The sequence below is a fragment of the Bombyx mandarina genome, chromosome 09 (genome assembly GCF_030267445.1).
Source record: "Bombyx mandarina strain Sakado chromosome 09, ASM3026744v2".
Classification (NCBI taxonomy): domain Eukaryota; kingdom Metazoa; phylum Arthropoda; class Insecta; order Lepidoptera; family Bombycidae; genus Bombyx; species Bombyx mandarina.
Genome location: NC_143216.1, coordinates 12,856,074 through 12,871,938, shown reverse-complemented (window position 1 = coordinate 12,871,938; position 15,865 = coordinate 12,856,074). Strand labels below are relative to the sequence as shown.

Below are 15,865 nucleotides of genomic sequence, written 5' to 3'. Positions count from 1 at the left end.
ATAGCCCGTAGAATTAGTGAACTGAAGTGGCAATGGGCCGGCCACATAGCACGAAGAGAGGACGGTCGATGGGGCAGAAAGATCCTGGAGTGGCGACCACGTACTGGCAAGCGCAGTGTGGGACGGCCACCTACTAGATGGACCGACGACCTAGTAAAAAGCGCTGGGTCTCGTTGGATGCAGGTGGCAATGGACCGGTCGCACTGGAAATCTATTGGAGAGGCCTATGTTCAGCAGTGGACGGCGATAGGCTGAAATGATGATGATGATGATGATGATACTCATAAATTTTGTGCACCACTGTACTGATTTACAGCATCTTCCAAAATACAACACTTCTACTTTCTAAACAATTTACACTCAAAAAGGTACTTGGCTTTCAACGTTACGATCGATATATAATAATAATCACTCAAATGACGTCAATGTTTATCGAGTGCAAATAATGTACTCTGAAATTTGTGTGCATCGGGTAATGAGATTTATTTGGACAGCATGTAACATCGATGTGTCGGGTAAACTCCAAATCCTATGACGTATCACGACTTTGTTTTATGAATTCGTTAATAATTAGTAAATATGTAGCTACAGTCAAAATCATTACATTACAGACAAATCAAATATTCTCAAATTTTAATTAAAATATTAATTGATGTTCGCATTCATAAAAGGCTCTTTTTTTATCTAATGAGTATATTAATGAATGAGTTCACGACCCATTTCGCGTCAAAACGTGAATACCTCCACGCACCCTGAGACATGAGGTCGACGACTATTGTATAATGACTGCTCCATCCTTCGAACGAACTGTTTTGCAGCAGAAATAAGCAGATGTATTTGAACGGACTTAAAACACCTCTAAACTGTATCGAAAGGTTTTTAAACTCCACTGCCTTTAAAGACAATTGAAAGCACGACAGTATTCGATTTCTATCTTAACGTGCTGACTGATATTAATGACATACTTAGACGCTAAAGAAAAGCCCGTAATATAAGATCAGCGTATCTTTAAAATTAATCAACAATACGAATTTGAAAATTAATTTGTAAAGCTTTCATAATTAAAATAATTTAAAACGCATCGCCAGAGCACTCCGAAATAATTCCAATCAGATGCGAAGTCCCAATGAAAACATTGTTTTATTGTTCAAATAAAGCTTCAACGTCATGACTTCGCATACATTTTACAATTTTATCTGTTTGTTCGCAATTATGACGAGTGTTTTGGAACGCAATTAAATACTGTTTATGCTAGTTTTGGGGTTCCCCGAAGCGTAGTTTACGGTACACGCTGGTGTTTGAAGAGATAAATAACCAGTAATGTATCTTCATGATGAGATGGCAGTTGATGAACTCAATAACTTCAATATGGCAAACGAAATACATGCATAATGGCGGTTCCGAGATAAACGCGGCAAACATATTTCTAGATATCTCAACAACATGTCCATGTCATAACTTAAGATAATTTTTTTTCCCTACCTATGCTGATAGCCTTGAGAGGCTATTTCAGCTTCACCCTAACGTGTATGTGAGCTCACGGGGCTCAAACCGGAGTGTTGCTACTGGCCTTAGCAAGTGCTTCGGAGAATCTACTACCGGATCAGAAACGTGACCCACTGAGAAGATCCGGCGAGAAACTCAATGGGCTGTGTCTATGGGTTGATTCGCTAATCAAGCCCTTCATCGCAAGCGACTGGTTCGACGAGGACGGTGACCGGTGCTTGTGGTACCTAAAAGCACTGTTAATGGATCGGGAGGATCCGCAATGACGTGTTTAACATAAAGATTATCCTTCCATAACACGGTATTTTACAACACGATTCCACTCTAATACTCGGACAAAAAGTAAGATCACGAAAATCCTCTTTTACCACGCTACTTTTACAACATGATAACGAGATTTTTGTTTTAAATTATTTATGAAATTACATTATGCACTATGAACATACAATATATGAGAATGACCGAAATTTTATGTTTTTTTTTATAATAGGAAAATAATACATAAAGGCATAATTGAGAGGTTTTACTCAGAAAAATCACTGTCCCTGTTTGGGTTCTAGCTCTTATAACACTGTTTCGCACAACACGGAACTTTGTAGCAACGTATCTATCGTGTTATAGGATGGCTATCTGTAATATCTTTCATTTAACGATTTAAGTATTAAAACTACAACGTATATATACAAATTACAAAATTTTGCGTATACCAACTAACGCCAACACAAAAAGAGAATTGGAACGCCATTAAAATGTTTTTAATTGTTTCAGTCTCCCAGCAAACGCGCGTATCGAATTTGATGAGATTGTTAAAATTTAACGTCTGATTGTATAACTTGATATCCGAATCACGGCCATGTGGTAATAAATTGGGTTTCTATTACAATTTAAATACAGAAATGCTGTGTAATTTCGCTGTCTCTTGCTGTGCGTATTGGCGCTGTACTGTATCCGTCTCTTGGAATGCGAGCAATGGATCGCGTGCCGGTAAAAATGTGTAGCATCCAACATCTGGCCGTGAGATGCTTATCTAAACATCTACGCGCAATGATTGTTTGAATATTGTTTTAAAAACGAACAAAGATTGGTCTTTGGATACACGGCCGTGGAATAACACAATATGGTTTTAAATTTAACGGACTTTGATAAAATAGCGTCACAATCACATTATATTCTAATGCTGGGATTATTTGAATATTATCAGTTAATCAGATTACTAACGTAAACATTTAAAATGAATGTCTAGCTCATTAGTTGTTGGCGGATTATGTTAAATTAGTCAGTTAGTGAACCACGGACTGCCTATCACAAATCTAATGAAGAATTCTCGAAATTCATCATACAAATTTACTGTGTGAATTCCAACTAAATTAAGTGAAGCTAATTAAATGAATTCCAGCTAATTCCAGCTGGTTAAATCGTATTATAAATCCAGTGTCAACATTAAAAGGTTTGCCGTTTCAAAAAGAGTTTACACTTAGCTATTCAAAGTACATAATTATCTTTACTCTAGTTAATTCATCCAATTGAAAAATATTAAAGTTGAAATTCGTCCAAAGCATCCTGGAGTCGATTTTTTCTAGTTGTGCAATGATTCGTAACTAAAGGTTTGATTCTTTCCCCTTCGCGACAAATTCAGTAGTTGCCTAGTTTCGATTGTCGACAAATTGAAAAAATTTACGCAGAAAACGATAGCAAATCCAGTCGAATACTCTCATAGTTTAGGAGCATTTAAATAAAAGGTTTGCCGTTTCAAAAAGAGTTTACAAAGTACATAATACAGTACAGTACAGTATTCAAAGTACATAATTATCTTTACTCTAGTTAATTCGTCCCATTGAAAAAGATTAAAGTTGAAATTCGTCCAAAGCATCCTGGAGTCGATTTTTTCTAGTTGTGCAATGATTCGTAACTAAAGGTTTGATTCTTTCCCCTTCGCGACAAATTCAGTAGTTGCCTAGTTTCGACTGTCGACAAATTGGAAAAGTTTACGCAGAAATCGCAAATCCAGTCGAATACTCTCATATTTTAGGAGCATTTAAATCAAGTTGTCTCGAGTAATAAATTATTGGTAAAGTTTTAATTGCATGACTTAAAATCGCTTTCGATTGATAGATATTTAAATATCCAGCCCAGAATACGATGTGAGATTTTCCATGATCATCAGTCCTTTTTTGTGTATCTTGCGGGACGTAAGCGAATACAATAGTGAATATAGTAAGAGGATCTAGTCATACTGGTGGTAGGACCTCTTGTGAGTCCGCACGAGTAGTTGCCACCACCCGGCCTATTTCTGCCGTAAGGCAGTAATGCGTTTCGGTTTGATGGATGGGGCAGCCATTGTAACTATACTTGAGACCTTAGAACTTATATCTCAAAGTGGGTGGCGGCATTTACGTTATAGATGTCTATGTGCTCCGATAACCACATAACACCAAGGTAGGCCGTGAGCTTGTCCACCAACCTAAGCAATAAAAAAGTAAGGTATATAAATGAGAAAAATTTAAAACAAACAAAAGAGTGGTTTGAGCTTCAGTTCTTAATGCGGGCGGCTACTGCCATCAAGCTTATCATTACCGTAAGACACACATACGATATGTTTTGAAGGGTGGGTCAACTCTTATAATATAACACAATTGAGACTTTAACCTGAATGTCAATGTGAGAGGTTGATTAGGATATGGCCTAGGTCTGACGACTTACCGTGAATCGTCCCGCAACCACGTCCGAAGGTCCTGGTCGAGGATGAGTATTGCCGACAGAATCAGTTCATATATCCTTCACATGTAAAAAGTCATAGGTCACTGTCACTATTTTCCAGTTTTTTAATGAAAGGGGGAACTTTACACACTATTTAAATATAATGCGCGTGCCGATGCGGCTACAGCGGCTTCGCGCGAAAAACTCTGTTTTTGTTGTTTTTCCGCACTAACTGGTAGGCAGGTGGTGGCGCTAGTGTCGCGCCGAAGAACCATTTCCCACGGAAATGGTGCATTCCGATACACGCAATATGTCGCAGACCCAGTACAAGAAAAAAATAAGAAATGAATAATACATATAAACCCAAATTGTGTCGCGTTGCGTACTCAAAGAATAAAAAAAAGAAAAGTAATTATTCACAATAAAAAAAAGTAATAATAATATAAATATGTATTTTAGAACAAACTGTTACGGGACGGAACAGAGGTAATATTAATGCCTTGTTCTCATCACTTTTCCTTTGCGCACCTAAAAAGTTCCCAGTTGAATTATTTTTTTCGTTTCGGATAAATTAGATACTTATCAATGTAAAAGTTTTTTTTGGTGGAATATCTAATAATTTTTTGACCCAACAGGAGATATTTAAGCAGAAAAGACATTGTAAAAATAAACTGAACGAATCTTCAAATAGCTATGGCCATGTGGCTTCCTAAATTAAAGCTTCATCGTGAGTACACAGATAAGGTGAAGATTAAAAAATGTACGTATTATTAATTTCATTGCCTTATTTACAGCCGTCGCTTCGCCTGAATACAGCTCTTCAGTCTTTGGCTTTTCATAAATTTTTCATTGTTTCTTCCTTTGCGGGGAGAGCAGTCGGTATCTAGGGTAAATAAGAATTTATTAACAAAGAATATGTATGAGGCCTAGGAAAGCCTCATATATTCTTTCGATGAAGTTCGCTGCGGGATCTAAGATAAATTAAATTTCCCTCGGGTTATCTGAACCTCATCGTTCAGAGTCTTTTCGAGAAAGGAATTCGTTGTAGAATTCTTGAGCGTTAAAAACTGGCTAGCGATTTTTTTGTAAAATCATGGGATTGGCGAGAGAAACTTGGAAAAAAAACTCTAATAAATTTCATTATAGCCATAACCAAACTCTTTTAAATGGTTTTATTACGTGTAAACCACCAACGATAATGTTTTATGGCCCAGATCTATACGGCTACCCGAAAATTGCGTAGTCAAGATTATAACAGGACACGGTGAGCGCAAGATCATTTTTAATTTCGCCATAAAAAAAATTGATAATCTATAACGCGAACGGCATATGCTATAACGGCCGTTTTCAATAACCTATCTATCCCTAGTTTCGGTTACTAAAGATAGACAAATCTATATTTTTGTCCTTACTTACGTTCCAATAACCTATCGACGGGCAGCAGTTCCTATCGGATTTATCTATCCATCGTCGGGAGGACGGATAGCCTGCTAAAGATAGAACGCTCATACAAATCGTGCTTACTTCCGTTTCAATATGAGTTTTAAGTAACTCTCCGGTAGGCGGCGCTATCTCTAGTATGGGCATTCGCTTATCTGTCAAAATCGGCCGGTTACATGTTTATCTTTCGAAAGTAAATCGCTATAATTTAATAATTGTTTCTCTTCATATTGGCATATTGTAGCAGTGATGATAGTGATATGGAATTATTTCAAATGATAATGGATTGTGATGCAGATAGTGATAGTGAGGCCGATATCATATGGTTAGGAAAATAAAGATCGTCTGAATTACATGGCGAAGATCAATAATTACGAATTTGACTATAGATTTCTGAGCAAAGGTGTTGTGAATGAATTGATTAATTTAATGAGACCATATTTGAGTGTAACGTCAAAAAGGTAAGATAAATTTTAACCATAAAAGTACTCGTTATTACAACTTATATTTGTTTATAGCAATAGCAAAATTATACCCAATTTTTGTTGTGTTACAAAATCACACTCAACAGGAATTCTATAATACTGCTGGATTCCCATGGTGCCCTAAATGACATTCATATACTAATACAATAACCTGGTAGGCTATTTACCTTCATTCTTATTACACACTGATACCTCTACATTTTATATTTGTGTTACAGATTCAAATATAGGAGAGGAATTTAGAAATAGAAAAAGAGTATTTTGAATGTGTAATTTGTGTGCAATGCATCATTGATGTTTCAAAATGTTGTTGCTTGATGGCGTGGGTCTACTCATGATACAACTATAATTAACCATTCCGATTGAAAAGGTATTTCTTATTTATATTACCTTATTTATATTATTATTATTATATTTTTATTTATTTATATTATATATTTAGGTGTTTATATGAATTTAATATGACACTATTATAATAAATTATCTACATATCAAGAGAACATTGATAACAAAGTGGACTTGGAAATTGCTATTTGCTTGCCCATAGAGGCTATCCCCACAACCCTATCTTTTAACGTGATTAATTAACCCACATACTCAATCGGAACGATTTAAAATGAATCACATATTAAAACAAGAAATACTATAGAGAGGTAATCTTTTTTTTTAGTTAAGAGCTTGTTATACTGTATTGTAAAATAATTTAAGCGAATAATGTATAATTTTCAGATGCATTGGTGTTTGTAAAAGAAGACTCCCTGTATATCATTGAAAAGTAGATTAAAACTAGAAAATATGCAAGCTGTTATTATAGCTGCCATGCTGCATAATATCGTCAGAAGTATGAATTTAGAAGAATTAGAATCAGAAATTTCAGTCGCAGATACATTACAGGAAAATAATATAATTGTTCGTAACAATTTTTCAAAACTTACATCTGAAATACAACTATGTACTTATAAATAATTGCTTCCAAAGATAATTTATAAAATAAACTCCAAAGATAATTTGACTATTTTTTATTTTCCAAAATGATAATTACATGGTAGTTAGTACATGTAAGATATTTAATTTAGAATTTGTACATATACTTAAAAAACTATCTAATATAAAATTATTATTGCCTACTTAATTTATGAAATTTAATATTCCTTTTAAGTAATTTTTAATTTTTTTAATTATCTAAATATAACTTAACTTTTGCTACAACAATCTCCTTTTCTTTATTTTCCAAGTCAAGTCTCTTTTTTGCTATTAGATATTCTGCTAATGCATTGTCCCTATGCTAGCCTTGCATTTCTTTTCTTCCATCTTGTTTCCGCTTGGCTGTAAAAGTGTTAAAAATATTATATGTGACCTACAACAATGTGCATGCTTTATCCAAAATTTCATCTGCAATCCTTACCACCTCCAGCCTGTAACAAAGAGCATAATTATTTCAAATACTACGGCAACCTGAAGAAAAAATCATGTTTATCAATGTGTTATTAGAGACAAACAATCAACTAATTATACTAACCTTACTAAGGTTGTTTCTTATGTTGCCGTAGCGTTCTTTAAGTTTTCCCATTTTAGTTGAAGCTGCGATGGAGTTCGTGGGAAACGACGAATCGACGAATTAAAATCATTTACAAGGGTTTGCCAAGCCTGCTCCTTCAATTTATTGTTTGTGGCATTTGTTGCCTTATTATTGAAATGTTTTTTCGCCGCCACAAGTTCTGCTAGAATCATCGTCTCATCTTTTGTCATGGCTGCTGCCTTTCTTGACTGAAAAAGATATATTTTCTAAACTTGAACTCAAAGTTTTCAAAGTAAAATTATTATTATCAATGTAGTTCATAGATACTTACAGAATTCATTTTATTTCAACGGACTGTCAAAACGTTTCGTTTCATAATTTCGACTAGGATAAAAATAGCAATACGTCCAATTTAAAAAAATCTACATATGTTTTTATTACTTTTTGTTATAAACAAATGTGTTTATGATAGTCTACAATATGCTGGTTAAATTATAGTTATAATTTAGAATAAAATAAAATAAGTCTTGATCCTGATGTTGTTTCGTATTTGTAGTAGAACGAAACGTATCAAGAGGCTCGGATAAATCGGAGGGAAGAAGCTATCTACTGTTGGTTAAAGAGAGATAGCACTTATCCGTGATTGTGAAACGCAAACTAAGGATAGATACGCTCTTGCTGATTTTCGGAGATAGCTATCTATCCGAAAACTCAGATACGTTATTGAAAACGGCCGTAAGACACAAGCGATAAATATAGCCACAGCTTTATAATCGCCGAATACCAGACCGACCTTTAAATTTTCGGGTATGGTTTTTTTATAACCCCTCCTGCTCCTGCCTGCTGAATTGTAAAATATTTGGCAACTTTTTGAAATCAATTTGGCTAATGAATTTGTTCACGATCAACGGCCTCAAGCTAGAATTTCCTATTATGTTTGCCTATTGCAAACAGATACGTTACAAGTAAACTCAGACCCAAAATATCAAATAACTTTCATAAATAAACGACAGCGACTAGGATTATTGTGCAGACACCGCGGTGTTTTAGTGAAATACATTAAACTGACTATTATTAAAAGAAGTCAATAATAAAATCAGTAGAACTTTACAGTCGCATCAATCACAGACAGAATGACGGAAAATCGCCTTAGATGGTATGGCCATATAATGAGACGGGACGAAGGCCATGTGGTGAAAATCGCATTAAGCTTGCCAGAACAAAAGAGAGGTAGAGGCCGCCCGCCATCGACCTGGTGGTCAAACATCGAACCGAAGGGTGGGGCAGCCGTACTGTTAAAAGTGAGACCTTACAACTCATGTCTCAAAGTGGGTGGCGGCATTTACGTCGCAGATGCCTTTGAGCTCCGGTAACCGTTTAACACCAGGAGGGCCGTGAGCTCGTTAACCCATCTAAGCAATAAAAAAAATCACTTATGATATCCATTTCGAAAAGTATAGTGTATTTTTTTTCTAAATCCAATCAACAAACAATCAAAATTATCTCTCCTTTTTCTCCACCTTACCCCACTAGGTGGGGTTGGCACAGCTAAGTTTTCTCTTCTATTCTCTTCTATTAGCCGTCATCTCAACACTCACTCCTCTCTCTCATATCGTCATTCACACACTCCATCCATGTCTTCTTCGGTCGACCTCTTCCCCCTCTACCTTGCACTACCATTTCCATACATCTCCTAGTCACATGCATCTTCTCTCTACGCATCACATACCTATACCACGCTCAATCAATCAAACAACAATCAAACTTATGATTTGCTCTAATTCCTAAGCTTTATGTTGAATGAAAGTTATAACGATTTGTTACGACTGCAGGTGGCTGCTTGAGACTTTAATCCGATTGAGAACGAACAACTATCGCGAATCTGAACATAAATCGTAACTATAGTTAGAATTACGGTTCCTGAATACAATACAGACAAAATAATGTATTTACTGGTGGTAGGACCTCTTGTGAGTCCGCACGGGTAGGTACCACCACCTTGTCTATTTCTGCCGTGAAGCTGTAATGCGTTTCGGTTTGAAGGGTGGGGCAGCCGTTGTAACTATACTCTGAGATCTTAGAACTTATATCTCAAGGTGGGTGGCGCATTTACGTTGTAGATGTCTATGGGCTCCAGTAAACACTTAACACCATGGGGGATGTGAGTTCGTCCCCCCATCTAAGCAATAAAAAAAATAAAAAATAAAAAAAATACGAAAAAAATTACTGTTTACAGAAGTCAATTTGTCATCGACCACTTTCGAAGTGATATTTTGAGTATTAATTTTTTCATGAATCCAATGAAATCGTTTTCAAAACCTATGTTAACTATACTTAATTACTCGCTCTCCCTGTTAGGTGAAGTTTTGTTACAATCTAATTATAAGTATTGCTTAGAGCTCTTTCGTTATTAATTAATAACAATTGTAAATTATCTGAATAAAACAATCTTAAAAATAACTAAGCGCTGTATTTTAAATGTGTGTGTGTGTGTGCGTGTTTATTTCGATTTAGTTTTATTTATCGTATGTGCAGCAGTGCACAGTGAACTTCCCACTGACGATAATGTTAAGTGGATAACGCAAAAAATAAACTATTTCATTTGCGTGTTATTATATCTGGTAAACACTTTTATCTCAAAACCTATAATATCCTACAACTAGCGGCCCGCCCCGGCTTCGCTTGGGAAATAGCGCACGCGATGTAAATAATTTTAGGTAATTTGTTTACACATTGGGTTACATCATTGGAGTTTCAGTAAGGGATCCTTAATTTTTTTGAAAATATAATAAATATAGCCTATGTCACCTGGGGATAGCGTAGCTTTCCAACAGTGAAAGATTTTTTTAAATCGGTTCAGTAGTTTCGGAGCCTATTCAATACAAACAAACAAACAAATCTTTCCTCTTTATAATATTAGTATAGATAACGACTTCTATACTTAAAAATTGTGTTTTAAGTTTTCTTGAGTTATAGAATTATATTGACTCTAAGAACAATGTTCACACAAAAAGTTATATTTAGTATATTCTGTTGGGTGTATCCTAAGCAATCGTTTGGCTATTGGATTTTTATTATAGCATCAACCAACACTGCGGAGTGCAATCTTACTTAGCAGAGTTGCGTAACCCCACGCTGTATTTCAAGCCGGTAATTTTCCTGCCCTGAAATCACCTCCTTCCTCTTCACGATGTGTTTTAACAACTACTATTCTTCAACAAACCCGGCAACCCCTGGCTCATATCCGTAAGCGATGGTAATAAAAAACATACCAATTTCGTAGTATTTTTTAACATTACCACATCACAAGCATTACGCTACAGTTGCCGTGAATTCAAAGGATCATGCGTGCCGACGATAACAAGCAGATTTCATGAATGTATGCATGAATAGATACATATTGAGCAGACTACGGCTAGAGTTGTTGATGTAGTGCAATTAAAAACAGTTACGTCACTACTAAATTCCACTAGATAATCAAATGTGCTCTGTAGCTTTCAAATCATTAATTATGCTATTTATCTATCTCTTTATTATTGTTTTTTGATTATTTCTTTATGTTTATAATCAGACGAGGTGATTGCCAACAAAAAAAAAACAATGTGAAGGACCAATAACCATGCAAAGACCTCTAGTCGAAATTCCATTATGGAATGCATGATGCTGCAGAAATAGGCAAAATGATGATAGCCGGTGATGGAGTTGCAAAAGTAGCTGTTTTCGAAGTATTTACGACTTGTAGACAATTCTAGTATTTGTATAATATTTTATAATCTACTAGTCAAATCCGGCGCACTTTGTTCTCTGATCTTTGATTTGATTTCGATCCGATCGCTACCGAGCTTCACAGCATCGCCCGCTAGGCCAAAATAAATATTTTTTAAAAATCTCATTGAAATCTGTCAAGCGGTTTCAGAGTTTATAGGGAACTAACTATATACGTACTGTTATGATACCCTCTGGTTCCTAGCTTTGCTTTCATCATCACCTTTCCCGAATAGTATCAGCACTTATGATCTCTTATTAGAAAACAATCCCCTCCCTAGTTAGTCAGTCCTATTCCTAATTCCACACGGCACGGTTGCCGTCATTGTCGTCGTAAAATCTTTATATGTCTATTTCATCAATAAAATCATTTTTTTAAAATATATTTTCTCAATTCCGTATAACAGTACACACATCGACTTTTTTAAGTGTATATATAGATAGATGCGTATGACTACAGTTGCAGCGGAGACTTGACTAGAAGATTTATCTACACTGGCACTGCGCCACGGATATCTCAATAAGAAATTATGTTTGTGGGTGAAGATTAGTATGCCAATTTTACTTTTAATAAAACGAATAGTAATTTATTGTTGAGTAATAATATGAAGTGAGAGAGGTGCCATTGGAATTCTTAAAACTTTATAATATATTATGTACATAAAACTGAATTTCTAATTCGGGGTAGAGTTTTTATGGAAAACTAAAATTCTGTATCCAACAGGGTATATATTTGTCAATATCTGTGTGTTGTTGACTCTGTGTTGAAATGTTTAACATAGTTTTGGACCCAACAATAGCACTAAATATGATGTGGATTTAGCGCAATAATGATACTAAAGAAAACTGTGGTTTTCTTCATGCTACTGCCGCTTATATTACAAGTAAAGATTGTAGCGTAAAAGCTCTCTTAGTCATCAAACTATAATGAATAACAGAAATAAATACAGTAACTCAATATACCGTTCCATGTGTAACAATGCCAAATTTTCCGTGTCCGATTTTTGTCAAAAGGTCTTCTTATTGGTTCATTGTGGGAGTCGTACATAATCGACTCACATCAAGTATACCGGTCGTCTTGAACAAAACCGACGTTTCTTATACATCGTTGTTTAATGTAAGTAACAAAAAAACTTTGTAAGGAAACCGTTTCTGAAGGCGATACCGTTGTAATGTCTTTACACAAAAGAAAAATCCTAACTGAAAGTCCGACTGCCAAAAAAAAGAAGTCAACTAATATCCGGTCCGCTTCCCAACTGAGTTTTTTTTACTCCACCATAGCTTTTAAATTATTGAGCAAATTTAGATAGCTGAGGTATCGTTTGAATCCCGACTGACACATATTGTTGGTAGGGTAGTCGTACTTTTATGTTAATCAATATATTTCGCAATCAATAAACACTGCAAATGAGCGGGGGTGGCATGACGTGGTGTTAAGTGAATACCCAAGAGTTTATAGACATCCCAGCGGGGACTACTGAAAACGATTGAAGTTTCAATTTGTCTATCATATCATTCAATTTCGAACGAATGTCTACTTTGAGCAAGAAATAGACGAGTGTATTATTGTTAGTCTCCTTCTTTATCTTTATCTCACTGTAGTCGAGTAGCAATTTCATTTTTATTACTTAGGTGGGTGGACGAGCTCACGGCCTACCTAATGCTAAGTGGTCACCGAATGACATAGACATCTAAAACGTAAATGTCACCACCCACCTTGAGATATGAATTCCAAGGTCCCAGTTTTTACAGTACAACAGTTGCCCCATCCTTCAAACCGAAACGCATTACTGCTTCACGGCAGAAATAGGCAGGGCGGTGGTACCCACCCGTGTAGACTCACAAGACGTCCTATACCACCAGTAACAGAATATCCTCTTTTTCCATTAAGGCCATACATAATTAATTCTGCACTCATCAAAAAGGGTTTCTGACGTATATCCAATTTCACAGACTCCATTCAAGTCTTATTAAGATGCCTTTTAAGGTTATTGTTCGTGTTATGACGTAAGAAATCAATCAAAGTCTTCGTTTACTAAAGGCTTACTGGGAAATTTAATTTTGCAAAGATATTTACACTGGGTGGTCGTTTCATCGGCTTAAAACGAATGCTTTCGAAGTGAACGGGTGCGTAGGTGCGGACGTAATACGATCACTGATCTTTCACAGCACTATCCAATAGAGCTTTGTACAAAACAATTTGCCATTGTTAAAGAGAATATTGTTAAGATTCAATGTTCAGAATCTCTAAAGATTACGCAGGACTTTGTTAAATAAAGAAAGGTACCTTTAATGTAAATGTAGCGGGCTTATTTTAGTCTATGTTGAGTCGTGGCACAATGAACAGGTTGCAAGCTGTCGTGTCATTTTATCATTACTAGAAGTCCCACAGTAGTCGAAATTCAACTATAATTAATTAGAATTGTAAGTTTGTACACATACTATGATCACAAATTTCGCCAAGGCTACACTATAAAAATATATTAATAAAGACAAACAATATTTAATCTATTCTCAATTTGACCACAGACGTCAAGAACAAAAGTTTGACAATAAATAGTATGCATGCGTGTGTGCGTCAAATACATGGTATGTGGTGTGTGTAATGTTTTCTTTATTGACTTAATGTATATTTTATGCTTTATTTAAAAAAAAAATTCGCATTGTGCACTTCTTCTCTATACTTATACTTATACTTATACTTATACTTATACTTATACTTATACTTATACTTATACTTATACTTATACTTATACTTATACTTATACTTATACTTATAATATTATAAAGAGGAAAGATTTGTTTGTTTGTTTGTTTCGAATAGGCTCCGAAACTATTGGACCGATTTGAAAAATTCTTTTTCCATTAGAAGCCGACATTGTCCCTGATGAACATAGGCTGTCAATCGCATGATTGTCTTGGAATTTTCTGTGACTTGTCCAAAGCATTTGACTGTGTTGAACATGAAACATTGGTGAGGAAACTACATCACTATGGTATTAGGGATGGTGCATTGGAACTTATTACTTCCTATTTATCAGGAAGGATACAAACAGTAGATGTGAAAGGTAAAAGATCTTCAGGCACCTTGTTGAAAAAGGGTGTACCTCAGGGTTCCATTTTGGGTCCTTTTTTATTTCTAATATATATAAACGATTTACCTAGTTTTATTGAGTCCCTACACGAGGTCGTATTATTCGCAGATGATACATCTTTATTATTTAAAATTAAACGACAATTACAAGTCTATGACGAAGTGAAAGATGCGATTTCGTGTGTTTCCGTATCAATAACCTATTATTGAATAGTAAGAAAACTAAATGTATTAAATTTACTTTAAAATTTATTAAACCATCTTTAAATGTGAGACAAGTGGAGAGTGATGTAATTGTTTCTGAGGAATCATTGGAGCTTGTTGAGTCAACCGTATTTCTTGGTATAACAGTGGACTCCAAACTGCAATGGGGACCTCATATTCATAAATTGGCGAGTAAGCTCAGCTCTGCAGCATACGCAGTAAAAAAAATTAGAATGTTAATAAACGCGGACACGGCTCGTTTAGTTTACTTTAGTTACTTCCACAGTGTCATGTCCTATGGCATTTTGCTATGGGGCAATGCGGCCGATGTAGAAATGATATTTATTCTGCAGAAAAGAGCTATACGTGCTATTTATAACATGCACTCAAGGGAATCCCTGAGGGAGAAATTTAAAGAAATTAAAGTTCTCACTATGCCATCCCAGTACATTTTTGAAAATTTGATGTATGTTCGTAAACATATTGAGGAGTTTCCTAAACAGTCGGACATACATAATAGAAATACTAGGAACAAACACAAGCTTGTTGTGCCGATGAGTAGGTTACATAAGATACGAAATTCATTCGGGTGTTTGTCTGTGCGCCTGTACAACAAAATCCCACAAGATGTTCAGAACCTACATATACATAGGTTTAAGAAAACTATTAAAGAACATCTGTGCAATAAAGCTTACTATAAAGTCAAAGATTATCTAGAAGATTGCACAAAGTGGGAATGAGTTGCTCGCTCCAGGCATTTCAATATTGTAGTAATTGTTACGTTATATTACTCATTGTAAAAAATTCATATTTAAAAAAAAAATCTAATATTAAAAAATAAATAAATAATAATTTCATATGTAAAAAAAAAAAAAGACATGCCCGCTGAGTTTCTTGCCAATTCTTCTCAGGACGGAGGCTAGTTCTTGTGAATTGGCGGTAGTTTTTTTTTTGACGTTCAACAAGTATGTACTTTCATTTATGTTGAATAAAATTTTTTGATTTGATTTGATTTGATTTGGCTACTTTTTTTATTTTTTTTTTTATTTTTTTTTTTGGTTTCATGTGTGTTTTAATGTTTCCGAAGCGAAGCGAGGGCGGGTCGCTAGTTCTCTATAAGTGTGGAAAATTTCATACTCCTCCGTCCGCACAATT

General features: G+C 35.2%; 1 protein-coding gene and 1 long non-coding RNA gene across 4 annotated transcripts in view; both read left to right on the top strand.

Annotated features, from left to right (window-relative positions):
- NGR-A24 (neuropeptide receptor A24) overlaps positions 1 to 15,865 on the top strand; it is a 195,192-nt gene that overhangs the window by 60,259 nt on the left and 119,068 nt on the right. The gene's annotated exons all lie outside the window — the stretch shown is intronic.
- On the top strand, positions 5,536 to 7,135 carry LOC149502364 (uncharacterized). The gene is made up of 2 exons (XR_016323573.1): positions 5,536 to 6,498; positions 6,858 to 7,135. It is a non-coding gene; the product is annotated as an uncharacterized LOC149502364 (long non-coding RNA).